The sequence below is a fragment of the Macrotis lagotis genome, chromosome 1 (assembly GCF_037893015.1).
Source record: "Macrotis lagotis isolate mMagLag1 chromosome 1, bilby.v1.9.chrom.fasta, whole genome shotgun sequence".
Lineage (NCBI taxonomy): Eukaryota > Metazoa > Chordata > Mammalia > Peramelemorphia > Peramelidae > Macrotis > Macrotis lagotis.
This window is the reverse complement of record NC_133658.1, coordinates 707,526,956-707,553,687: the sequence shown is the minus strand read 5'-3', so window position 1 is coordinate 707,553,687 and position 26,732 is coordinate 707,526,956. Positions and strand designations below refer to the sequence as shown.

The window sequence follows — 26,732 nt, the reverse complement described above, 5'->3', positions numbered from 1 at the left end:
ATTTGGCATCCAAGAAGTTTGATTTAGGGTTAGATAGAGTGTGGTGACTCTTACAGATAAATGCTTCTAGGGAATAGGGAGAACTCTTAGGGATCATGTTACATTTACAGAAGAAGAAACTGAGGTCTCAGAAGGACAGTAACTTGCCAAAGCTTTTATCTTCTTGAGATTGATCTAAGATGTAATTAAGTAGAGGGCCAAATTTCAATAACTCATAGGTTATTAGAAAGGAATGATATATATATATATATATATATATATATATGAAAAAAAAGACAAAATTAGGGGTTGGGGGAGGAAGGGTGTGATAAAAGAGAGGAAAAGGGTATGAAACCTAGCACAGAGATCCCTGAATTATGTTACATAAGATAAACAGCAAAGGGAGAAAACCTTGAATACAGGGTCTTTAGTTTATCCTGGCTTTAAGCTCACCACCACACCTGTTCTTCAGCAAAATGTAAGCTGACCACGGGGGGGGGGGGGGGGAAGTAAGAAAGATTTGGAGAAAAATTGTAAAACTCAAATAAAATCTTTAAAAATAAAAAAGGAAGGAAGGAAGGAAGGAAGAAAGGAAGAAAGGAAGAAAGGAAGAAAGAAAGAAAGAAAGAAAGAAAGAAAGGAAGAAAGGAAGAAAGGAAGAAAGGAAGAAAGAAAGAAAGAAAGAAAGAAAGAAAGAAAGAAAGAAAGAAAGAAAGAAAGAAAGAAAGAAATATGTAAACCGAATGGAAGTAAAAGCTTTGAGGAAACTAAAAGACCCAAAGATGAAGGAGTCAGAGGCATTCCCCAAAAGGCATTAGTTCCTCTGTCTATTCTTCCTCTCATATGCTAATATTTTATATGATTCATTTCCCCCATTTATCCTCTCTTGGGAGATTATTAGATTGTTGTGTACCATTTCTCCCTCCTAAGGTAGTCCACTACTTAAAGGAATCTAGAATCCCTTACGTATGATCCCACTTTGTCCTCCCAAGCTGGCACTCCACATTTCCAGTCTCTGAATGCTGAGCCTCAGGTAACTTTGGGCTCCCAAGAAGTTGGAGAGGGTTAGATTTGGGGATGAAACAAAGTTACTGATATTTATGAGGCAGAAATGTCTCAAAGTTAGAAGCAAAAAATGTATACTTCATTTCTGAAAGAAAGCACTTCTACTTACTATTAGGCAAACATCCCTAATAATCCTGTAAGGGATAAAATTAATATCCATAACACAGGATCCTAGATATATACCAGAAAAAGTCACCTAGTTCAAAATCCATCACAAATTCTACCCTTCTTCCCCCATCATTTTCTAGATGAGGAAACAGGGAGGATGACTTGAGTAAGGCCATGTAGGTAGTAAAGAATTAGAAGTAACAGGAGAGTTAGAGTAATAGGAGAATTAGAAATAAGTCCTCATACTCCAGTCACTTCCTCCCTAAGAAAATTTATTTAAAAATTTCTAATCTGGGGAGAACTGTGTTTCAAAGGAAAATGACTTGGACTTGCAATTAAATGCTGATACATAGCAATTATAGGACTCTTAGAAAGTCATTTATTCTTTTCGCATCCTGGACTAGGATGTAATGGACTATGGGAGTAATATTTTCACTAGTTAACCCCATATATTTGTTTTTAGAGAACCTTTCAAATATAAATGTAAGTTGTTATCCTATTAGTGTTTTGTATTTATAAAATAAATATTTTTTAAATAGACCAAATGCCTTGCAATAAGTCTGCAAAATAGAACTCAATAGAAATCTAAATTTCTTATGAAAATGTGTTATATTATTCAAATGTTTTGAAAACCTAGTGGAAATGATTTGATGACAATTTATAAACTTAGCTAGAATTGAAATTAATGCGAAAAGATCTGCATAGCATACTAAAACTCTGATTTAACAATTTTTACAATGCTTTCAACAAAAAATATGACTTTTAAATATTACCTATATTTGGTAACAATGTTTATAATATATTACTGAGGACTTTAGCAGATAAAATTAATCTATCTAGTCAAAATTCCATTAAATTGCAAAGGATCCTGGAAGGAAAATTTTTAATGGACATATTTCACACTTGAGTATTCAGGTTAAATTTAGTAAAAATTGTCATTTTTTTTATTCTGTATCCTTGGAAAATAGTTTACATCCTGATTCTTTATTGAGAATCACAATAACTGTCAAGTAGCTCAAATATTAAAATGTGATATTTTGGCAAAATACGTTATTTTTAAAAATCTATTCTATTAAATATTAATGTGTACAGGTAAACTTCTCAAAGTTATTTAATGTTTAAAAGGTAAACAGTGATTCTACTACTTGATTCAGTCGACTGTCAAAGAAGGATGCTCGGAACAAGGCAAATGTTTACTACTATCCTAGATTCAGGTTACAGCTTCATTTCTACCAGCAAACCTTTTAAAAAACCTGTTTGTTGGGCTGCTAGGTGGTGTAGTGGATAAAGCACAGGCCTTGGAGTCAGGATTACCTGGGTTCAAATCCGGTCTCAGACACTTAATAATTACCTAGCTGTGTGGGCTTGGGCAAGCCACTTAACCCCATTTGCCTTGCAAAAAAAAAAAAAAAACCTAAAAAAAAAATAAAAACCTGTTTGTGTTCACAACACACTAGTTTTTTAAATGACATCTTGTTTAAGTCTCTTATTTTCTCTTACATAGTTTTATTCCCCTCGGACTTCTACCTTATTTATTGCATTTCTTTTTTATAGTCTTATCACTATGGCCCTACTCTCTAACCATCTCTACCCAACCACAAACCCAGATACCACCTCCAGCTTCCTCTGGAATAGGACAAGAGAGATGCGTTAAAGAGACTGAATTAGGCTACTGGTTATAAGAAGTAAGGAGACATGGAAATGACAAGTGTCAGACAAATTTTAGCAACTGATTGGAAATAACACCAAATTTGTGAATCTAGGTTTCAATTTTAAAAAAACAGCAAATATTTTTTTAGTCAACTTATTTGTGAATTTTTAAAGTCCTAATTACTATAAGTTTCTATCAATTATAGTCAGAAAAATATGTGAACTTACTGGTTGGTCCACTTAAAAATAAGCCTACGTAAATGGAATTCTTTAAAAAAATGACTTCCCATGTAATATGCTATTCCTGTTATTTTAACTTGTTTGCACTGTTTCCTGAGAGACAACTTAGTTTAGTGAAGCTAGTAGTGGACTCTAGGGGGAGGGATGTGTGGAGAGAGAGGGAAATATATAGGGAACTGACAGAGTAAGAGCCATTTCCTGGTAGACAAATAACTTTCAAAAGATAAATACAGACTACTATTTTTTTTTTTAAATCACTAAGGAGAAAATACAAGTTAAAACAATACTCATATCAAACAAATTGGCAAACATCATTAAAAAAAATCTAAATTGGCCCCAATGCTATATAAGAGGCACACAAATTCACCATTTTTGGAAATGTGAATTTGGTCTAATCAAACTAGAAAATAATTTAAGCACTGATAGAAAAATTATGAAATTGTTCATCTGCTCTAATCTAGTAATCTCATTGTTAGTTATAAATTCCAAAGAAGAAAAATACAGACCCTAGTGTCTCAAGCATATAAAAATATTTACAGCAATACATTTTCTGGTATAAAAACTAGAAAAACAATGAATTTCTCATTGATTAGAGAATGGATGAAAAAGTGTGGTATATGAATGTTTTGGAATATGCTAAAAACTGAAAAATTTGAAGAAACTTGAGAATTACATAATGTAATTGATCAACAATAAAGAAATGAAAACACAAAAGCATCTGACTTCATTTTAAATATAATAACCAATCTTGATTCGAAAGAATAGATGATGAAATATTGTGATATGGATTAAGTGAGTTTGTATATGGAAACATTTTTAATTTTTAAAGCCCTTTCTTAATAGGAGCAATTGTTGCAAGCTCAATATTGACCAAAAGTCAAATGACTAACAAAAAATGCTCATATAATCTTAGTTTGAATTAATAGGAGCTTGCTTTAAAAGGAGATGATAGCAAAGAACGGAATTAAGAAACTCAATGAATTTAGAGTCAGAGGACCTGTATTTAAATATTAATTCTGTTACTTAATATGTTTAATATTAGATGACTCCCTTAAGTTCTCATCATTAAAATGACTGAATTGGATTTGATGACCCCTAATGTTTGTTCCCACTCCAAAGCCTATATGAAGTGTTTTGTGTTTGCTTGTTATTAAGGATGGAAAATGGAGTATTGGGGGAAATTATTTTATAAAATCTACAGACATAAAAAAAAAAGTTTCTTTAGGCGCCTTGTCAAGTCTGTACTCAAAGTTTCTTCAATACTGACAGAAAAGTTGGGGCAGCTAAGGTGCTGCAGTGGATGTAACACTGACCCTGGAATCAGGAGGACCCAAATTCAAATCTGACCTCAGTTACTTAATAATTACCTAATTAACTACTTGTCCAAGTGACCTTGGGCAAGTCACTTAACCCTATTGCCTTGTAAAACAAAACAAAAAAAGAGTGATAGTCAAGTATTCTACTCTCATAAACTTAAAGGGAACTTAGGGCACCTCTATGCCATCATGAGACATCATATTAGTATTTTAATGGATGTTATTGTGGAATACAGAGTAGAATATGCATTATTTAGCACCTTTTTAATAGCTCTAAAATTTACATTTTTAATTAAATTTATATTTAATATTTGTCTAATATGAAATTTTAATCTAGTAACAAATACATCTTTTCATGTTTCTAGATGCTTAAGACAGCTCAGTTTCCAAAAAAAGCATAGGATTAACGTTTCTGGATCCAGGTACATATAATTCCATTAAATTAATACTTGTAAATGACTGTCCTTTCAAAGGTAGGAAAGACTCTGATATCTCCATGAGATAGAAACGTTTTGCTTATTTGAACTGAGAGGATCCTTTCTACTTTCAACTCCATAATTCTAAACAAGACTTAAAATTAAAGGGAAACCTCTTGGGAAAGCATGTATTAACTCTCACTTAACAGACATTTATTTCAAGAAGCAGGATTCCAAATTTCCTCAACATACTGGTTAATTAAAACATCCTCATTAAATGTATACTTACAAGTAAAATCAGTTATGTTGATTAAAATTTGCAATTCACAATAGGACCCCTTTTCATCACAATATAGATATGGAAATACTCAAGCAGATTTGTGATCTCATTCATGTGGGTATTCTTCACAAAATACACACACACACACACACACACACACGTATATACATATATACATATTTCTCTTTCTCTCCGTGTGTGTGTATACATATCTATATCTATCTATATCTCACAAGAGATGCATGCTTGGTCATCCTTTTCAAACCTTGTCCACTTCCCTGAGGACTGGGACGTTCCTATATCTTGACATGACAAAGATAAATGAAGCATGAAATCTGCCTATTGCCATGTGACCAAATAATCTTATTTTTCACTCACATATTTCTATGATGACATAGTTCATTGTTTGTAATGTATTAAACCTGCTCAACACCTACCATGTACTTCAGTGCTCCTTAATTTCAATTTTCAGGAAAAAAATAGTGTTCTGTGACTCATAGCTAGAAAATAACAGAAGAATGCGGCTATCAAAAATGATGAGCCTTTAATACAAGAAGTTGAGTCATTATAATAATTTTTCTATTTTCACCCCACACCAAAACAATCCAGCCTGCTTTCTTTCTTCTTTTCCATTCTAAGATCAACTCATTATTTGTCCAATATATATTTACTAACTATATTTCTGCTACAAATTGGTTTTATTTTTTGGATTTTTGCAAGGCAATGGGATTAAGTGACTTGCCCAAGGTCATAACTAGGTAAATATTAAGTATCTGAGGCTGCATTTGAACTCAAGTCTTCCTGACTCCAGGGCGTGTTCTCTATCCATTGAGTCCATAGTTACAATTTTGTGATTCTATTTTATTTAAGTGGTTTCAAAAATAGTCTTCTGGAGAGTGGTCAAAAGACAACTTAAAGGGATTTCAGGGGGCAGCTAAGGTGGCGCAGTGGATAAAGCACCGGCCCTGGAGTCAGGAGTACCTGGGTTCAAATGCAGTCTCAAACACTTAATAATTACCTAGCTGTGTGGCCTTGGGCAAGCCACTTTAACTCCATTTGCCTTGCAAAAACCTAAAAAAAGGGGGGGGGGGTTCAGGACATGCCCCAAAAGTTAAGAAGCCTCTTTATAAGCTATTTCAGCTGCAAATAACCTGGGCTACCAAACATTCTTTATCTATTTTATTAAGTGGGTAATTAAGTTGATAATATGACAAAAAGAATAAAAGTAATGAGTTAACCATGGTCTTTCTTTTATTTTTGAAAAAGGAAGAAATCATGATTTAGGGAGAGAGAAGAATGTTATACAAAGGACAAAGGAAGAGCAAGCACAAAGACTCTCCTAAAACAGTATCATCTGACATTTGTTCTACTCTTTCTGAAATTTAATATTTCAAAAGACATATTCACCTAGTCTAATGAAAATTTAAAATAATGTCCAATTAATAACTTATTCAAAATTATATTTCGAGTGGCCTAATACATGTACTGAATTAAAAAGCTGATAACAGAATTGAGAAACTTTGATGATAACTAACCCCTCTCTAATCATTTCATTTGCCTGAACCAAAACAAAGAAAAATTAAAAGAAAGGGTTTTGGTCATGTTTATCCCCATTTTCCCAATATCTATAACTAGCAAAATGTTTAAACTATTAAGAAAACCTAATTGGTACTAATTAAGAAAACCTAATTCTTACCACTCTGCTCACATTTTTTTTTCATTTTGAACTTTAAAATAGTAACCCTGCATGTATATGTATACATATCTTTTGGAGATTAATTTGTTCACATATTAAAATATCCTTGATGAAAATTTGAAAAAGAACAAGCAGGGCTTCACATTTACACTCTACAGATGAAATTTTAAAGATATGGTTGACTAAAGACAAAGAAAATAGAAGATCTTGCTATGATGACTGTTTATTGATGATGAAAAAGCATTTAAAATTTCAATAAAGCAAAATTGTGCAATGTCAAGAGCTGCTGCTGATAGGTAGGAAGTTCTATAAAGGAATTAAGGGACTTGGACAAGAGTTATATAAGGTTATATAAGTTATATAAGGTTAAGAACATGTAACTGACCTGCATTCTGCCTCAGTATAAGGAAGCATTTACCTTACAGATCTGTTGATAGGTTGCAAAATATAAGCTCCTCGAGGACAAGAACTAATTTCTTTTTTTGTATTGGTTTAATTTTAAATTGATTGAGGGGAGATCGTTTAAAAGGCAATTCTACATCCTGTCACATATAAGCATGCTCAGTTTTTTTTTCCACTTACACTAAGAATATCAGAGATGGTATTTACTTTCAAGGTAAATCTGTGTTACTGCCATGCCTTGTACTGAATGTGGAGGATAACAGAAACTATAATGTTCAAAATGTTCTAATTAGTTAATTAGCTCATCCTTCTGTCAACCTGTCCCACAAAATAGAAACATATCAATTTTGGTTTTAGATAGATCAGGCAATAAAATTTCTTTTGTTGAAAGATTAATCCACAGTTTTATAGCTCTCATGTAGAAAACTGTCCTGCTATTCAACCTACTGTTTCCTTTTTCTATTCCATTTCAGTAATTCTAGAAATGATTTCCTCTCCATCTGCAATATTTATGGTCTCCAAAGAAGTGTAGAAAGTTAATATGATGCTCTCTCACAGCCCTACTTGTGATATAGTTTGGCCAAATTAGATATTAGGACCTTTAATCTACCTTCATAAATCAGTCCTTTCATCATCTCAGTCATTACTTTTATTGTTATTCTCTGAACTTTCTCCAATTCATCTACAGTCTACTTTGTACCGACATGCCCCAAACTTAACATAATACACCTGGCCATGCAGAGAAAGTAGAAAGTCTAACAACAGATTGCAAGTGAATCTGTCAGCTGTCTGATACATAAAACCATGCCTAAATATGCATCCTAAACTGGCCTTAACATGTCCTTACTGAATTATGTAAAAGATAATTTAATAATCACATAATAAAATAGTAAGTGGAAAGTTGAGTTGATTTTACAATATTAAAAATTAAACTGCTGAATTTGTAAACAAGAACCAAAATGAGAAAATAACTTTTCAAAAGTATTTTTCACAAATAGGTCACTTTACAGTAAGTTGAAGGAAGCCCTTGTAATGAAAAAAACTAGGAATTCCTCTCAGATCTAAACTCGTTTCAGTGAATCAACAATCATTCATTAAGTGTCTATTTTGTGTTAGACTATTAGATACTGGGGAAGAAGGCATAAATTAAAGTCACTGCTCTCAAGCAGTTAATATTCTATAGGAGAAAACAATATGTACAATATATATATACAAATTGAATACAAAATCATTGAGAAGAGGAGGGACTCAAGTCAGAGGGAATCAAGAAATGCTTCAAAGAGGAGGTAGTGTTTGAACAAAACCAGGGGTGCTAACAGGGAGAGATGAGAAGGAGAGCATATCAGGACATGGGTATAGTCTGTGCTACTGGAGGCAGGGGAACAAGGGATGTCTGTACAATAGCAAAAAGATGAGTTGGATGAGAATGAGTAGTAATAGATAGTTTTATATATATATATAGTGCTATAAGATTCACAAAGCTTTACAAATATGAATGGAGAATTTTCATTCAAAATAGATATGTAAAAATTTCAGATTAAATGTTTAACTTAAGTCATTGCTATGGTCTTATGAACTAATTAACAGAGCACTCTGAATTTATTGTGTTTCTCCTCATTGTATCTTTTTCCTACTTTCCTAATACAAGGTGAAGTATGCTGACTTTCCCAATATTAAATCTAGCTGTTTATATTACAAGATATTAAAGCTCCAAATTTGAAAACATTCTGCAAACCTTATCTCTTGATCAAGCCAGTCACTCAGTTAATCTCAAACCTACATTTTAAATACACCTAGATTATTTCCATTAAATGAAAATATATTAATTCAATCTAGAGATTAATATATCATATAAGCCCTTAACATGTTATATAAATACCAATAATACCAATAATCAAGTAATCAGCTCAATTTTATAACATTAATCTGATAGAGAAATGAATATAGCTAATAGTCTAAAATTTAAATCATATAAACTTTCTATTAATGTAATTTATTTTAAAAATATCTTCTGAAAAGTTCTAATATAGAATGGAGGAGAGTAAAGGGCAATTCAGGAGAAGCCAAAAAAAATAGCTTCACTCTATCATGCTTCCAATATCTCTTATCATACTTTGTATATTGTAATGGTTCCACAACAGCTGTTTTCCAAAACTAAAAATAAAGACTATCTGAAATTTGGCACATTTAAGGATCTTTTTAAAAAGTCAACTTTAACTGGTGATATTTTTCAATTATCAACTTAGACCGCAGTCATGAAAGCTGCATTGCTATTTTATTTGGGTAAAGTTAGCTATTATAACCTTACTGAATCAAGTAAAAGTCATGCTCACCTGTATCTTTCTCTCCTGGTCAAAAGTAGTTATGAAATTTGTGACTGTATAAATTCCAGAGAAGGAAAGCTATATACATACATACATACATATATATATACATATATATATATATATAATATTATTTTTTTGACAGAAGGGAAGATGTCACTGCTAATGCTAGAATTTTACATTCCTACAACTGCCCAGTTGTGGGTCATCAATGATATCTGTTCAACAAATCCAATGTTGCTTACTCAACAATCCTTAATTCTGAAGCAGTATTTGATGATGATTGACCCCTTTCCTCCTGGTATTCTCTTCCCTTAGCCTCTAAGAAATAAACTTCCCTGACTTCTCAAACTTCTTCCTCAGTTCTTTAAGAAACACTAGTTCTTAAAGCTTGGTTCTTAACCCTCCCCCCCCACCACCACCAACCCTCGTCTCTACTCTTTTCTCTTAGCAATCTTTGATTTCTACCACTTCAATATGCTCAGTCTTGACCTTTCTCCTAAGTTGCAGTCATGTATCTCCAACTGTTTTATGTTATTTCTATCAGGACCCCCACTGAAAACTTTGCATTTTTCTTTTCTTTTCTCCAAATCCTGTTTCTTCTAACTTCACTGATTTTGTCAGTTGCATCGTCATTATCATCTCCCAAGTTAGAAATCTCTAACTGCTACTTCCCCCTCACTTGTCAAATCCAATGTTACCAAGTCCTGTACAAAGTTCAAATTACTCACCATATTTATTTTCCTTCCTTATGGCATGCTATATTACCCCACCATGAAACTAGTTAAAGTAGACAGTACACATATACACCCTAAAATTTCTAGCCTTTGTGTCTTTGTTTGGCACTATTCCTTATATCTTCATATTCTCTTTCCATATTGCTGTATCTTTTGCATTCCTAGCTATTCTCAGCTGCTATCATTGAGGCATTAAATGGAGTTAGAGAAAGTAAAGTGTTCAATGGGACACATTTATCTAATTACATGGATCCTCACTGCAACAAGATTACCTTTAACTTCTTAATGCCTCTCTTGTATAGCTTCCCACAGGAGATATTCCAAACTCTTCTTTCCTCAAACCCACCATACTACCTCTCCCCAGCCCTCACTGTCACAGCTAAATAACTTGTTTCATAATTACTAAGAAAGATCATTGTCTATGAGATCCCATTCCATTTATTCTCTACAACTCATTACAGCCCTTTGACTTCATCCTTCACTACAATTTCTGTTCAAGAGGTGACCTCTCCTTACATTAATCAACTCTTCTGATCCTATATTCTCCTTTCTTTTTCAGCAAATTGCCCCCAGAATTATCCCTTTTTCTCACTTTTCTTCATTCACTCTCTTCATGTATTTACTGACTGCTTCCCTACCAGCTCCAAACACACAAAAACTACATTCTGAAATACCCTTCTTAACCCTACAATTTGCTTAATTTATCATCATATCTCTCTCCTCTTATTCTGTCAATCTAAAATATAAAACTACCAAAAAACCTGTCTAAACTCAATGTATCCACTTCTCCTCCATTTCTCAAACCTTTGCAAATTCAATTACTCAAATGAACTTCCTCTTGCCTTAATTACCACATCTGAAGGCCTTTTCTCAATCTTCACCCCTTTTTTATATTTCTGCAATGTTATACACACTGTTGACTATACCATTTTCTTATATACCCTATCCTCTCTGGTTTTCATGAAAATATTCTCTTTTTTTCAACCTGCCTGACCATTCCTCTTCAGTCTCCTTTTAAATATGGGTGTGCTCCAAGTCTGTGTCCTGGGTCTTCTCTCAATTAATAACCTCATCAACTTCCATGGGTTTTATTACCATCTCTATGCATATGTTTGGGTGGGTACATTACTCAGACAGAAATGATGATATCCTTATCAAATAGAGAGGCATGGAATAAATAACCTGTCAGATTTATCCTTTGGCGTTAAACTAAAACACCTTCCTTGAGCCTGGTAATTAGTAACGACCTCTAATACTATTAGACTAAAAGATCCTCGAGGGCAAGGGCTAAGTCTTATATCAACACTTTATGTTATCTAGCACCTAGCATAGTTCTCTAGTCAGCATGACACAATATATATTTGTTAAACTGAAATATACGCAGAAAAATATTTGTATATGCTAAATTTATAAAGAAAGTAGACTCATTTTATGCAGATTCTATTATTAGCAATTTAAGTGTGACTATTACACGAGGACAGCTATCATAAAGTATTATATGGTAGTATAAGGTGACATGAAAAAAGGCAAATTCGCCACCAAAGGAATCATCAATAAACTTTTTAATCATTGGTGACAGGCAAACAGATGATAAAACTAAATAACAACTATATATAGTTGTAATTTAGTTTGTTTTTATATACTGTTTATTTATTTTAATTTTATATAACTATTATATTATATTATAGTATTATGCGTTTTATATATATATATATATATATATATATATATATATATATATATATATATATATTATTTTGTATGTAGTTTGTTTCTTTTGTAAGGCAATGGGGTTAAGTGACTTGCCCAAGGTCACACATCTAAGTAATCATTAAGTGTCTGAGGCCAGATTTGAATTCAGGTCCTCCTGACTCCAGGGCTGGTGCTCTATCCACTGCACCACCTAGCTGCCTCAATAACAACTATAATAAACTATGTAAATTCCATAGTCAAGTAATACTAATCATAGTCATTTGCATATATAGTTACAAAAAAACTGAGGGCTTGCTTTTTCTGTTTTTTAAAATAGGTATGTCTCAATTACTTGAGCAAGACTATATCTGTTTAATAATTTTAATTTTAATCATACTAACAGAACTTTTGAGATTTTAACTCAGTGTTTAAGTCTTTTAAGAGAAGTTTCCTTTTTTATGAAAATTTCTTCTGTATTTAGTTTCCATGAATTTAAAGGTAAACAACGTAACATCAATAACACATATCAATTATGTGCAAAGAATGAGTTATTTTGGTAAGATTTTAGATTAAGCAAAATTTCTCTTTTTAGGTACACAAGATATCTTTCTCTTTGTGTTATAACTTATCTACTGGTAGCATATGAGAATTAATGTAACTCATGTAGTTAGAATTAAAAGATAATTTTCACAAATATATTTATGGAAGGTAACAAAATGTGTATTGATTTGTTGGCTATTCAAATCATCAATTTTTTTAAATCACTTTAGAAGTTAAAAAAATTAAGACTTAATGCCCAGCAAAATGGAACTAAATAAATGCCAGCACCATGATTGGTGTATAGCTCTACTAAGAGAAACCATCCATAGACTTGATTCCTTATCTATAACATGAATAGGTTTGTTGAACTAATCTCTAAGGACTTTTACACCTCCCAGATCATATAATTTAATTCAATACATCAAACATTTATGATTCTCCTAATGTGTATAAGGTATGATATTAGGTTTTTGGAATATACAGAGACAAAATAACACAATCTCTGCCCTCAAGGAGCTACTGGAGGGAAAATAGATAAATAAATTCAGTATAATCTGGGGAAGGTGAGTGGTGGTACGAGGTTTTATTCTCAAGATATTTAAGAACTCTATGGCGCAAATTTTTTTTTTCGGTTTTCCCTTTCCTAATACTTTAGATTCTTGAAATTCAAAGAAAGACATTAAATACTTTTTAACCTTTTTCTTGAATTTTAAAATGTGTGAGTTTAAAAAAGAAGGCAGTAGACATTCAAAATTAACACCAATTACTTCTTCTAATTTATCGCAATTACATAAAAATCCATCAGTATATATAGACATCACATATGCAAAATATGCAGAATTATAAACAAACTATGTTAGAATCTCATTAAAGTACTGTTCATTGTATAAAACAGTATTCTACATGTCAGATCAAAAGAGGTATTCCCAAAATAAAAAATATCTTATATAATTATAGAGTACATTCCTTGATGAATATTATACCTCATCAATTTAGAACAGGGTTCTGTTTTTAAAGTTTTGTAAATCAGTTTTTTGGATCTCAAACATTTTCCCACAGATAGTGATAAAAAGAGGTAGGCAGTATCTTAAGATAGAACTCCAAAAGCCTTTGTAGTCCATAATGTGGTGAAAATACTGCACAACTGCAATAAAAAGAAATTTAAAAATATACTGTTGCAATACTAGTATTTAAACAGAAAAAGCAATAAAATTGATTAGAACACTATCCTAAAAATGAGTACTTGACAAAATCAAGTTTAATAATGCAAGGGATTAAAAAAGAAGACTTTTGAAAAAATTATAAAATGGAAACAGAATTTTAAGGGCTTTTAGAGACTGAAACCAATGCTTTTCATTATGTGTTATGCAAGTTCAAGTTTGGTTGGGTCTGGAGAACCATCAAGGTTATGTAAGGGAGGGGTAATAGATTACTAGTTCTTTGTGTGATCTCCATGTTCATTTGTATTGTATATTCAAAATAGAAGCATGTCTATTAGAAGACTTCAGTGTGTATAACACTTCCAGTTTTTCTCTATGTACTATATTTCCATACTGTACCATATTATTTATTTAAGCATTAAGAGTTATTTCAAAGTTTCCAACCAGTTAAGACACTTTCTAGGTCCTTAGTGTATGCAGGAAAAATCAATGAGTCGGTATTTTTGTTCCTAACTCTTAATAAAGTTTACTCATTCATATCCTCATTCTCTTATTCAAGTACACAGTATATTCATGTACATAATCTCTGCTGTATCGCTATTGTATGTAGACCTTTTAGCTTTCCCACACATAATTCAGCACAAACATTTACAATTCATAAAAAAATCTTAACATGAAGTACTATACATATACTCTTTTTAATGAGAGAGCTTGCTTTGTCAAACTGATGTTCGAGATGTGATGCAGCTTCATATAAGGATGACTGGAAGGCTCTCATTCTGTTTATATTGCAAAATGTGTATTTTGTAAAACACAAAATAAAAAATATTTTTAAATGCCATACAATATAAAAATTCTTCTGCTGTCAGCCCAAAGCTGTTCTGAAATGTCAGATTTTCATATATCTGAATTGTTCTTTGTCCTAATCAGTCTGGATCTATCAAATGAAGAAGTATGCTTGGATAATCAAAATAAATATACGAAGGGGCAGCTGGGTGGCACAATACATAGAGCACTGTCCCTGGAGTCAGGAGGACCCGAGTTCAAATTGGTCTCAGACATTTAATAATTGCCTAGCTATATGGTCTTGGGCAAGTCACTTAACCCCACTGCCTTGCAAATACCCCCCCACACCCACAAAGATAAATAAATAAATAAATGCAGTACAAAAATGATGCCGGGGGGAATTTTGGTATAGTTATAATATCACCAAGAGAAAAAGGGAAAGAGGAATTTTGGAATTAAATGGAAAAAATTATGCTTGTTTTGTTGAACAACTGGTGTTCACAAAAAGTACTTTTGATACATACAAAATTTCATGTTAAATATTTGAAAGGGAAAAAAAATGAACATTTTCCCATTGAACTCTTATTCAAATTATATGGACCAGAAGTCCACTAAATAGTTTGGCAAACTAATTTAAATCAGTTAATCAGTTTTTATTATTTTACGAGGGTATATATATTCAGGTCTGATGACAATATAGAAGTATAAGATTTAAACTATGCATCATGGCGTTTATAATCTGGAATGCGAAAAAAATTTATATAAAATCACAGCAAGTAACACAAAGTAGCACATAGTTTCTTTTCCCATCCATCTGATCTCCTGAATTTCAGGATCTTCAGAAGTTTATCATTCTGCAAGTCTACCTCCTCTGATTACTTCAGATTATTTGTTCTAGCTAGAGAACTTTATGCCTAAGTACCATCCTCTATTTCTTCCCTGCCCCCCATCCCAACAGCTTTTCATCTTTTTATGTGTTGTCTTCTGGAGTTAAGATTTTTAAATTCCTTGAGTTCAAGGGCTGCCTTATATCTTTTTTTTCTTTAGGTTTTTGCAAGGCAAATAGGGGTTAAGTGACTTGCCCAAGGCCACACAGCTAGGTAATTATTAAGTATCTGAGGCCGTATTTGAAATCAGGTACTACTGACTCCAAAGCCGGTGCTCTATCCACTTGTGCCACCTAGCCGCCCCCTTATATCTTTTTTATATCTCCTGTGTACCTAGTATTTGTCTAATAAAGTAGGTGTTTATTGATTCACTTTCTGATAATCATTTGTGAAATTGTATAATTGAGGTTTTAAGTAAGATTCTATCCTCCTATACCATCAGTTATCTCCATTCAGCAAAATGTTCTTGAAGTACTTTCTCTTTAGTGTACTTCAAAGGATCACAGATCTAAAGGTGGAAGGGCCCTCAGAGAGCAGCCAGTCTAGTTTCATTTTATAGATGAGGAAACTAAGGCTCAGGGAGATTAAATGACTAACCCTAATCATACAACATTATTATATATTACAGGCGTCTTATCTTCCTACTAGACAGAAGTTCTCTCCAGGCAGCACAACCTAAACTGTCTTCTAAGTCTAGTGCTTCTGGTTCAGATGTGGATGAATTGATTTCTGATGACCCTTCCAACTCTGAAATTTTTATGTTTTTTGAGTGAGGGTGACTGAAGTCATGAGGTCCCAAAGACTATGGAATCACAGGAAAAACTAAAATGGCTATGCATGTACAAATGTGAATTTCTTCACCTCGCATCATACTCTCAAGTGAGTCTTAATTACTAGGAAGCAACTTTTGATTCATTTTGACTCTTTTCTGAACTTCTCTCTCCTCATTCTCCCTCTTTCATACATCTCTTTCAGTAATGATTTTCCAGCCTCCTTTTTTAGACTGAGGTTATTATTTTTGAGATCAAATGTATTATGCCAGGGTTCTACTTATTTTTCTTTCCATTTTCTTTGTCAAGATTAAACCTAAGATTTCATCATCTCCAACCCCTAGCACCATCAGTTATCTCCAGTTAGAAACATGATCTCAAAGGAAGAAGAACCTTCAGCATCCATCTAGTCCAACCCAAAGCTGAATAGGCACCCCCTTCTACAAAAATAACCAATAAGTAATCATCAAACTTCTGTTCAAAGACCCCTAGAGAGAAGGAAACCATTATCACCCTTCAAAAACCCACTTCATTTTAAAATTTGATAGATGAGAAATTTTTGTTAAGAGTCTACAAAGTCTCTAACACAGACCCTGGACTATTTTAACAACATTCTCATAGTTTTCACTACTTCCTATCTCTTCCTTCAGTCCATTTTCTGAATAATTACCATAATTGTTATTATCAATATATTGATGGATATATTGACCATGTTTCTTCCACCTCCCCAAAACCTTCACTGAATCTGTCTCAGAAACATTTTTTTAATCTAGCATTTCAATTCTTTGACAATCTAGTTTCTCCAGATTTATTTCCTGACTTGCCTCTCTCATCTCTGACTCTCAGAATTTTTTATTCTTTCAGGTTTTAGGCTTACTTTTGGTCTTTGAATCCTTGGGTTCAAGCCTGGGACATTACAAGCACCAAAGTTTCTTCAATGTCCCTCTGCTTATATTATCACCATTAATTACTGCACATTAGTAAAAGATTAATATATGCTTTCTGAAGTGAATGACTATGCCACAAGGGATATACAAAAGTATCAGAAAATTCCTGACTCAGATCCAAGATGCCACTATTTTAATCCCCCTTTAATTCTGAATACTATAGATTTCTAGTCCAATTCTTATTCAGGTACAAGTGTGCTCCATTTTAGAGGGTGTAGGAGAATTGACATTGTACACAGACATCTTATTATGTGCTCATTACTACTACATACTCCTCTCCTATACTGCATGTTTGAACATGCTGAACTCAGTTTCTGTACAAAGTTGAGAATACAATATGTGTCAGTTTTCAAAATATGACCTCCTAAAATCAAATTCTAAAGCAATTCAACAGGAAAAGACTTATTTGATTTAATGTCAATTTAGAACAAATAAAATTGTCCATAGAATATTTATAATACAATAACAACTGCTGCTCATCCAAATATGGAAAAATGATATGAAATTTAGAAATATTATAAAGCATATTTATTAAGCACAAAACAAATGCTTAATCAATAAATGCTTGTTAACCAACTGGTCAGAACACTGTTCTCACTTGCTTGAATTCCACCAAAGTTTGTAATTCTCAATATGGAACCCTGGTAGAATGTTTTCCTGAGTTCAGGCTATATTCCTTGAATTTTAAAATATGAAGATTTCAAAAAAAATAAAATAAGAAGATTGAAGGCTAAGACCAATAAAGAAGTTAGAAGGAAATTGCCTTTGTGTTACAGTCTTCAAATAGAAAAAAAATTAATGATGACTATATCAGTTAACCTAAAAAGTAGCTAAAAGATATTCCTTAAAGATGGAGGTGGAGGGGCAGCTAGGTGGCACAGTGGATAGAGCACCGGCCCTGGAGTCAGGAGTACCTGGGTTCAGATCCGGTCTCAGACACTTAATAATTACCTAGCTGTGTGGCCTTGGGCAAGCCACTTAACCCCATTTGCCTTGCAAAAACCTAAAAAAAAAAGATGGAGGTGGAGGGGTTAGAAAGAGAGCAGGAAAAAAAAAAACCTATATCCACAGACATACAGACACAGACACAGACACACACACACACACACACACACACACACACACATATATAAATCTCAAGATAAACCACTTTTAGCATATCTTTTTTTTAATAATATCTGTAGAGAGTAGGCAATCATGGCTATAGTCTTTTTAAAAATGTTATAGTAAAACTTTAATTAAATGGAATAGTTTTAACTAGGGATTCAAATCAGATTCTGCCCCCCACCTTAACTTGTGTGAATGTCATTTAGGTGGGTGCAAATCAAGAATGTATCTAGTTAAAAAACAGCAACCTAAGTTTTATTGTTGACATACTTCTACCACAACAGCTTAGATAAGAATTAAAGTTCAGAATATTCTGACATATTTTGCATCTTTAAAAAGTCTTTCACAGATATGTAATCACTGGAAACTCCCTCTAGTGTGACAGTCTGAAACTTTTTTGTCTTTTCTTCTTGTGCATCAATTCTCCAATGGGATCCCAACTAAATTCTAGATACCTTCTCTCAAAATCATAGTGCTATCAATGGAGTATGCAAACAGTCCTGTTAGTCCTCAGAACCACCAAGTGCCTTTTCCAGTAAAACTCTTTGATGACATCTTTCCTGTCTAGTACTGTATTGTACTAGCATAGGTTTTTTCCTCAATATTTGTTAACTCCCAATTTTTATCCTTTGGAGAGATAATAATAATCATAATACCCAAAAATTGAAGTCAAATTTAAAGTTTGCAAAGAATTTTAAATACATTATCTCATTAAATCCTCACAACAACATTGTGAAGCATGTATTATGGGGATTATTATCTTCATTTTGCATATAAGAAAACAGTCTTAGAGAGTTCCTCAGCCAAGGTCTAAGTTAACAGGATTTGAATCCAGAGCTTTCTGACTCTAGTACAGCACCTCTAACAGAATTTCAAAGTTGGAAACTTCTATCTAGTCTAACCCATACCTGGATGGTGCAAAGGATACAGGTCCAGGCCTAAAATCAGAAAGACAAGTTCATATCTGGCCTCAAACACTAACTATATGACCCTGACCACTTAATGTCTGTTTGCTTCAATTTTCTCATCTATAAAATGAGGATAATAATAGGGCCTACCTCCCAGAGCTGATGCAAGGATCAAATGAGATAATAACTAAGTGCTTATTAGGCACAGTGTCTGGCATACAGTAAATTGATAAGTGTTTTATTACTGTTGCTACTTCTGGTGCTATCACTATTACTGCTACTATTAATTAACCCTCAAAAATCCTCTCTACAATATAGTTGAAGAATTCTAATGAGAATCTCTATATCATGTAGATTCATTATATTCTCTAGCAAATCCTTGGCATTCAAGAGTTCTAACATTATGATTATGGGTTCCATAAGAACAATTTATATATATATATATATATATATGTTTAATAGACAGTATGACAACATTAAACAAACTGATATTCAGAGGAATTAGCTAATGATACTTTTCTTATCTCAAACTCTAGCTCAGATTATCATTTATATACCATCCAATAAGTTTATTTGGCAATCAGACAAATGACTTGAAGATGGACCTGGGCATAATGTATTATTTCAAATGTAGCTACTATTAGGAAAAGATTATGAAGATTTTCCCTTTATTGTTATTTAATTTTTTAAATAATTTACTACCTCCACAGGGATAAGAATGAAGCATCATAATTATTTTTATCACACCAGAGTACGTAAATTTCCCATGGATAGTTGTTCATTTGACCTAAAATGAATGCTCTGAGGATACTACTATATAATGCCTATAGCAAAGAAAATTCAATCTTAAAATATTATTTACTATGGCTATTTAAAAAATTTTAACAATAAAGACTTAAAAACTAGATTTCTGGTTAGTACTCAATCAGAAAATAAGGATAATAAGCATGTCTACTTCCCAAACATTTTAGGCTTTACTGTAATTTATTCTATCATAGTTATTCACATATAAATATTTATGTGAAGGCAAAAATGCAATCATCAAAATGGTAGAAATATTTCTAACTGCTAAGTTACTTTTATATTGCTTACTACTAAATTAAAAGGGGTAAAGAGTTCATGAAAGCAACATAAAAATAAAATGAATCAGAAAATAAGGACACATTGGCAAAAATTCTCTGTCTTTTTTTATACTCAGTAGTGCAAAGGTGCAGCATTCAAATTTTGAACAGGGATTATTACATACTAAATTACACAAATGCATGATTTATTTACAGTAAAAATTATTATTTATGAATACCAGAAAAGTCTATGCTTATTTAGAAATCTCATGCAATAAGGAAGTACAGTAAAAAGAAATTATGCTTAAAACTTTAAGGACAAAAATGAAATGACAGAAAGACTTTAGGGCAAGGGTCATGAATTCCTTGGCAGTTTGAAGAAGTCTATGGATTACTTCTCAGAATAATGTTTTTAAACTTTAAAATAAATCTCATAGAATTTTAGGAAAAAATTGTAATTATATACATTTATCAAAATATTTTAAGGTATAGTCAATGGGTTAAGAACCTTTGACAGGGAAAGAAAAGGGATAAGAACCTCAAACTCATAGTTTAACCTTTGCTTAATATTATTTAGGTTTGTTTGTTTGTTTGTTTGTTTTTGGTTTTTGTTTTTGCAAGGCAATGGGGTTAAGTGGCTTGCCCAAAGCCACACAGCTAGGTGATTATTAAGTGATAGAGGCCGGATTTGAACTCAGGTACTCCTGACTCCAGGGCCAGTGCTCTATTCACTGTGCCACCTAGCTGCCCCCTTTGCTTAAAAAGACCCAAACAATCTCATAATTTTATTTATAGAATTAGAAAAGCAAGGACAACCAAAGATAGCTAATTATTCTATATGTCTATATCTACAAATTTCATTCTAGGTTGACTTTTTGGTTCTAAGAGAAATTAAATCAAGATAGAGAGGGTTTTTTTTTCCCCCCTTTGGACTGTCTGATATTATCTTCAAGAAAGTAAATTCTGACATGGCTAATGTTTGCAAGAAGTAATCAATCCTAATTTTCTTATCCTTATGTTGTATATATAGCATTTAGTTTGTAGTCTTTTGTTAAAATAAAGGCGAAATGAATTAATTCATACAACTTCCAAAAAACCAGGACTGAAAACAGTGCAGGACTTTGTGTAGAAGTCCTGGGTTCAAATTCCTGCTTTTATACTTATTTTACCTGTGAACCTTTGGACAACTTTCTCATTCCTTCTGGGTCTTATTTCTTCAACTGTAAAAAGAGAGGTCTGGTCTAGATGACCTCTAAGAGCTCTTCCAGCTTTAAATGCATGTTTTTAAATTAGAAGACTATGGTTAGTTTTCTGGAAATTGAATGTTTAGCTAGATACTATCCTGTTTCACTGAAAAATGTCAGATTTATTATTTATTGAAGTAAATCAGTTCTATACATTATCAGTTCTGAACATCATATAATTTTCCAAATGGATATATATTATGTCTACTTTTATAGTTAACACTTCACCTTACTCAAAACTGTCTGTCAATTTTACCCGTTTGGAAGAGAGAAACAAACCATAGAAAAAAAATTTTAAATCTCTTGGGCAAGCAAAATATAGATTACAAAGGTCATGAACTCTATTCATAAGGAAGTCCCTCAGACCCATCTCATTGCTTTATATAGAGTTTTAACAAAACTGGTCATCTAATTTTGAAGCCCAAATCAGATTACAAGAACTAATAAGTGAAAGGGAGAGGGGGTGTCAGCAGAGAAAATAGGGATATGTATATAGTCTCATTGCAAAGGAAGAGAAAAAAATGCAACAAAAAAGGCACATACTCAAAAAGTACAATACCCTAAGTCAATGAAATTCAGAATCAAACAAATCCCTTATAAAGCAATCTGGAGTATTGGAAATGGTACAAAATTTGGAAATAGAAAACTTGGGTCAAAAGCTTTACTCAGTTACTTTTTAGCTTATGTGTGTGATCTTTAAGTCACTTTTCAAGGACCTGGATTCTTCATCTTTAAAATAAAGGGATTAGACTGTATACAAGTCTACCAAAAATCCTTTCATTTTTAAATAATTATCTAACTAATCACTAAGAAATGTACTGTATTAAAAATATTATAATTTATATTCATAATAATGAGTCATCCAAATTTGGTTATCCAAAAGAAAACAGGTTATACTATATTTTGTTAATAGAGCACTTGCTTAGTCTTAAGTCAAGGAAATAGAATTATATTTTAGAAATATTTCTATCTCCATTTCAATTTCAAATACCTGGCAAAACAAAGCAAAAATATCCACTATCTAAAACTATTTATGCATATTCTTTTAGATATTAAAATCAGAGTTGTGGAGTTTTGGTCCAACTAGACCTAACCTCCTAATCTGTAACTGGAGATAAGTAGTTCATTGGGGGGTTTTTTTAGGTAAAGTGCTAAAGCTCATCTATAAGCATCATTTTATCATATTCCCAAGTTATGATACAGATACACCTCATTTGATCATTTTATAACAGACCAATAAGCAGTTTAAAATAATTTGGTTGCAAATAATTCAATAAAAAAGCATCAAGGTATAATAAATAAAAAAAGGCCACAAAATCCTGGGATAGCTAGGTTCAAATTCTCTCTGACACATTTCATATATAACTTGAGGCTTAACCCATTAGTTATCCAGATAACTCTCTAAAACTAGAAGTGGCTAACCTGCATTGGTAGAGGGAGTTTCCTCACTTGAAGTTCACCATACTCATGATATTGTAGGTCCATACTCTATAATATTGTAATAGATTTTTGAGTATATGACTTTGGCTGAGGATTAAAAAACATATGAGGTCAATAGCATCCTAGAATACATGTCTGGATTTTCTTAAAATAGGAGGCTTAATTTAGTAACAGGGATTAATTTTATCAAAATATCAATAAAGTATTTTCTCTAATTTGTAAAATTGTTTAGAATACATAGATTGTCAGAGCAAAAGAAAGGACCTTAAGAGGTCATCAAGGGAACATCATCTGGTATAACTATATTTGAATCACCCTAGATAGGTTAAGAATCTTATCATTTTTTAAATTGTGTCTGAGACTGGATTTCCACAACTTTACTCAATAATCCAATATATTATTTAATTACTACATAAAATTCTTCCTGACAACCTTCACATTAAAATGTGCTAAATTTTTAATTATTTTCACCTTGTTTCCTTCTTGGTATGCATATGTTGATCATCATTTCTTTAGGGGTTTATATACATGTATATATTTATAAATTAGCTACCTTTTTTAGCTTGAACAATCTCGTTTTTAAAAACTTTTTTATATAGAAATTATTGTTTACAATTCTTTATCTACCTACTCATCTCTCTAATGTTTCAATGTACCTTTAATGTTAGGGATCTCAGAATCACCACAATGTCTGGTAAAGGCAGTTTGCAAACTTTGTTACAGCAAAAAAAAAAAAAAAGTGAAATGAAACTAATAATTCCTTTCTGCTATATACAAACATCCTAGTAAATACTATGTTTATGCTGTCAAGTTACAATGCTAGTTCACAATCAGCTGTGATTCTTTCTGTTCAAACTATACATAGTTGATGCCATATTATATATCTTTAGAATTTATTTGCCCTCCTCAGACAGGGTATCTGGCATAAAATACACACAACACAATAATTTACATGGCATTTCTACAGACGCGAAAAACACTCACAGAATAGTAGGTATATATTAAAAATGTAATTTTGTAAACAGAAAAATAGGTAAGCAGTTTAAGTGATTTGTCCAACACCACAGATGGAGTGTCAGCTCTAAGATTAATGCTAAGCAGCTCATTACTCCCTTTTTTATATACTCAAAACTACTTAGGTGGCAATTTTTTTAGGAGCTAAGTCTCTTAACTAATCTAATGACAAAACTTAACCCAAACAACTGCCAATATAATGATCTTTTCCAACAGGTTATAAAGCATACAGCATGCAGTAGATCTATGAATTTACATAGAAATAGAGCAAAATAAAATAAAGGCACTTATTCATATAGTAGTTGAAAATAATAAAAAAAAACCTTGTAGTGTTTTAAAATGAGCATTTTCAAAAGTTCTATGTGATTAGAATAACAACTACATATCAATTTAACATTTCAAATTTTCTAAAAATACAAATGACTTCATCAAAATTTACATTAAGCATATTTAAAAGAAAGCACAAGAGAAACTTCCTCATTCAAAAGAAAAATCTTCTAACTTAAATCAATTAGTTTCTGTTACAAGAGTAAGCTTTTAGTTCAGCTTATATTGAATATAATATACAACATGGAAAACTGGCAAGACCCTGGGTCAGAAGTAAAAGGAAAAAAGAAAAGAAAAGAAAAGAAAACACTCTTGCCCGCACAGGGGGAAAAATAAGAACAGAACATGAACGGCTTACTGTGGAGAGGGTTTAATCAGGAAGTAGCCATTATCCTTTCGTTGTAGAGCATTGACAGCACACTCCAGAACAACAAGCCGGGGTGGTTTTTTCCAGTTAAAAGGAAAGGAAGGACCATACTACTATCCCTTAGCTCTGATGACCCCAAAGGTCACCCCTGTGGCTAGCAGAAGCAGCCCTCATGGAAACAGGATCCAAGCCAGACTGTACAATGCCCCTGTTTGTGGCAACCCCTAAAATCCCTTTCCTACAACCTCTCTCTCTCCCTCAGTTACTCACAAAACATGGCTGTCTTATTCAGAGATTAGCAATTATTGTAATGAGATACTGTCGGAGAGGGTCAAATAGTACTTCCTGCAGTTTACACATCTTGATTTCCTGGTAAACAAACTGAAAGGCAGGTGGAGCAGTTAGATCACCAGTAAATGTGGAACTCACGTGACCCAAACCTAAGCCAGGTAAAGGCTCTGGTACAAGGGCAGCAAAGCAGCTGGGCATCACCCTCCCTCCCTTCACAGTAACAACCACGACCATAACCACAACAAGCCGGGAAGAGATGAAGGGAGCCTTTTCTTCACATCCCACCCCCCCTCTCCCTCCCTCCCGAACACTAATGGTATGATTGTGTTTTGTTCCTTAAAAAAGATATATTTTCAAATATTAGAACCAAATGAAGTGACCACAAGTTTAAAATATCAGAGAGAAATAGGGAGAAATGCCCGTGCTATCCTTTCACAGGATTTTTGTTCATTTCAATTGCTGCAAAAACTAAAAAGTTTCTGAACCCCCCCACACACACCATATCCTAAATCTATCATTAAACCTTATATAACAGAACTCAGACTCTTTATAACACTCAACTGTATTTTTTAGGCCAAGCTCGGATCAGTTTTTGGCAATGCATGTTTCTGCATGCAGAACAGGAGGTATTCCATAACATAATGTTAAGTTAGACTGGAGGAGAAAAAAAAAATATCTGTGAATATCTAAAATCTAAAAGATCATTTCTGTTCACATTTCTCAAATTTTCCCTTCCTCAACTCACAACAACTAGGTAGTTTTGTTTTGTCTTTTAACTCTCCTGGAACCCTTACAAAAACAAGCTACTTGTTAACTTAAAGTAAACTATAACAGAGGATTCTTTTAAAAATAGATTATAAAGTAATAATCCACAAATTATATGTGGTTTTACTCCCTCCAAAGGTTTAATATGGTTGAATAAGGACTAGTTTAAATAAACTATGTCAAAATAAATAAAAAGGTATTGAAGAATTCCTTTTAAAAAAGAAATTAGTTAACTTATTCTATTGTTCTGCTGTTTAATACTAAAAAAAATTCTTGACAATATGTTAACTTTTTTTTTCAATCTTTTTTTAAACACCATGGATTTATTTAAGAAGTCCTCTAAAAATGCCTCACTTGCTTTTATTTTAATGTGGGGAGGTGGGGGAGAAGTTAGTAAGGAATCTCTCACTTCCATATAATCATGTTAAAACATAAAAAAATTGTATTACTGGACTTAGGTTTCTATTTTTTTTTCTTTTCTGTCTAAAAAATAAGGTTCTAAAATATAAAAATGGTAAAAACACAAAGCACATTCTAGGAAATAAAAACTTATACCAAAAGGACAGTATCTCAGGAGAACCTTCATTATAATACTTAATATATATTTTCAAAGTAATATGCATTCAGGTTTGAATTATGGTGATATTATTAACCAACATAACTCTGCTACAATGAGAATGGAAATGGATATTAACTTCTTAAATAAACAATGGCTGAGATATTAAGAGAAATTTTTGGTCAAACTAAGTATTTCTGAGATGTCATGGTTAACCAGAGTACAAAAAAGTAGACATATATATATATATATATATATATGATTGACAACTTCCCTAATCTCTACAGTAATACATTTCCATTTCTCAAATTATTTTGTATTTTACTTATATGTTGGATACATGTTGAGATCAGGTTTTAGAGAACAATTTGTGTTATAGATTCTAGCTTTGGAGTCTGAGGAGCTCTCTTACCATCTGAATTCTAACACTTAATCCCTGTGTGTCCTTAGGGAGGCTACTTAGTCTCTCTCTGCCTCATGGTTTTCTCATCTGTAAAATCAAGATGATGATAGGCTCAACCTCAGGGTTGCTGGGGAACAAAGTACTTTGCAGACTTTAAGGTGCCATTAAATATTAACTATAATTATTTAGGTTAAGTGTGGTATGGTAAAGTAAAAATAACCAGCAAGAACAAAATTGAAACCAGGAAAACCTGA

General features: G+C 32.5%; 1 protein-coding gene across 22 annotated transcripts in view; it reads right to left on the bottom strand.

The window, feature by feature from the left end:
• Positions 1-26,732, bottom strand: part of BAZ2B (bromodomain adjacent to zinc finger domain 2B) — a 341,329-nt gene that overhangs the window by 178,926 nt on the left and 135,671 nt on the right. The window contains exon 1 of one of the 22 annotated variants that reach the window (XM_074215887.1): positions 24,455-25,030. The exons of the other annotated variants lie outside the window; for them this stretch is intronic. The gene's annotated coding sequence lies outside the window, so the exon portion shown is untranslated. Of the gene's footprint in view, positions 1-24,454; positions 25,031-26,732 lie in introns of those variants that run through there. 22 annotated transcript variants of the gene reach the window in all.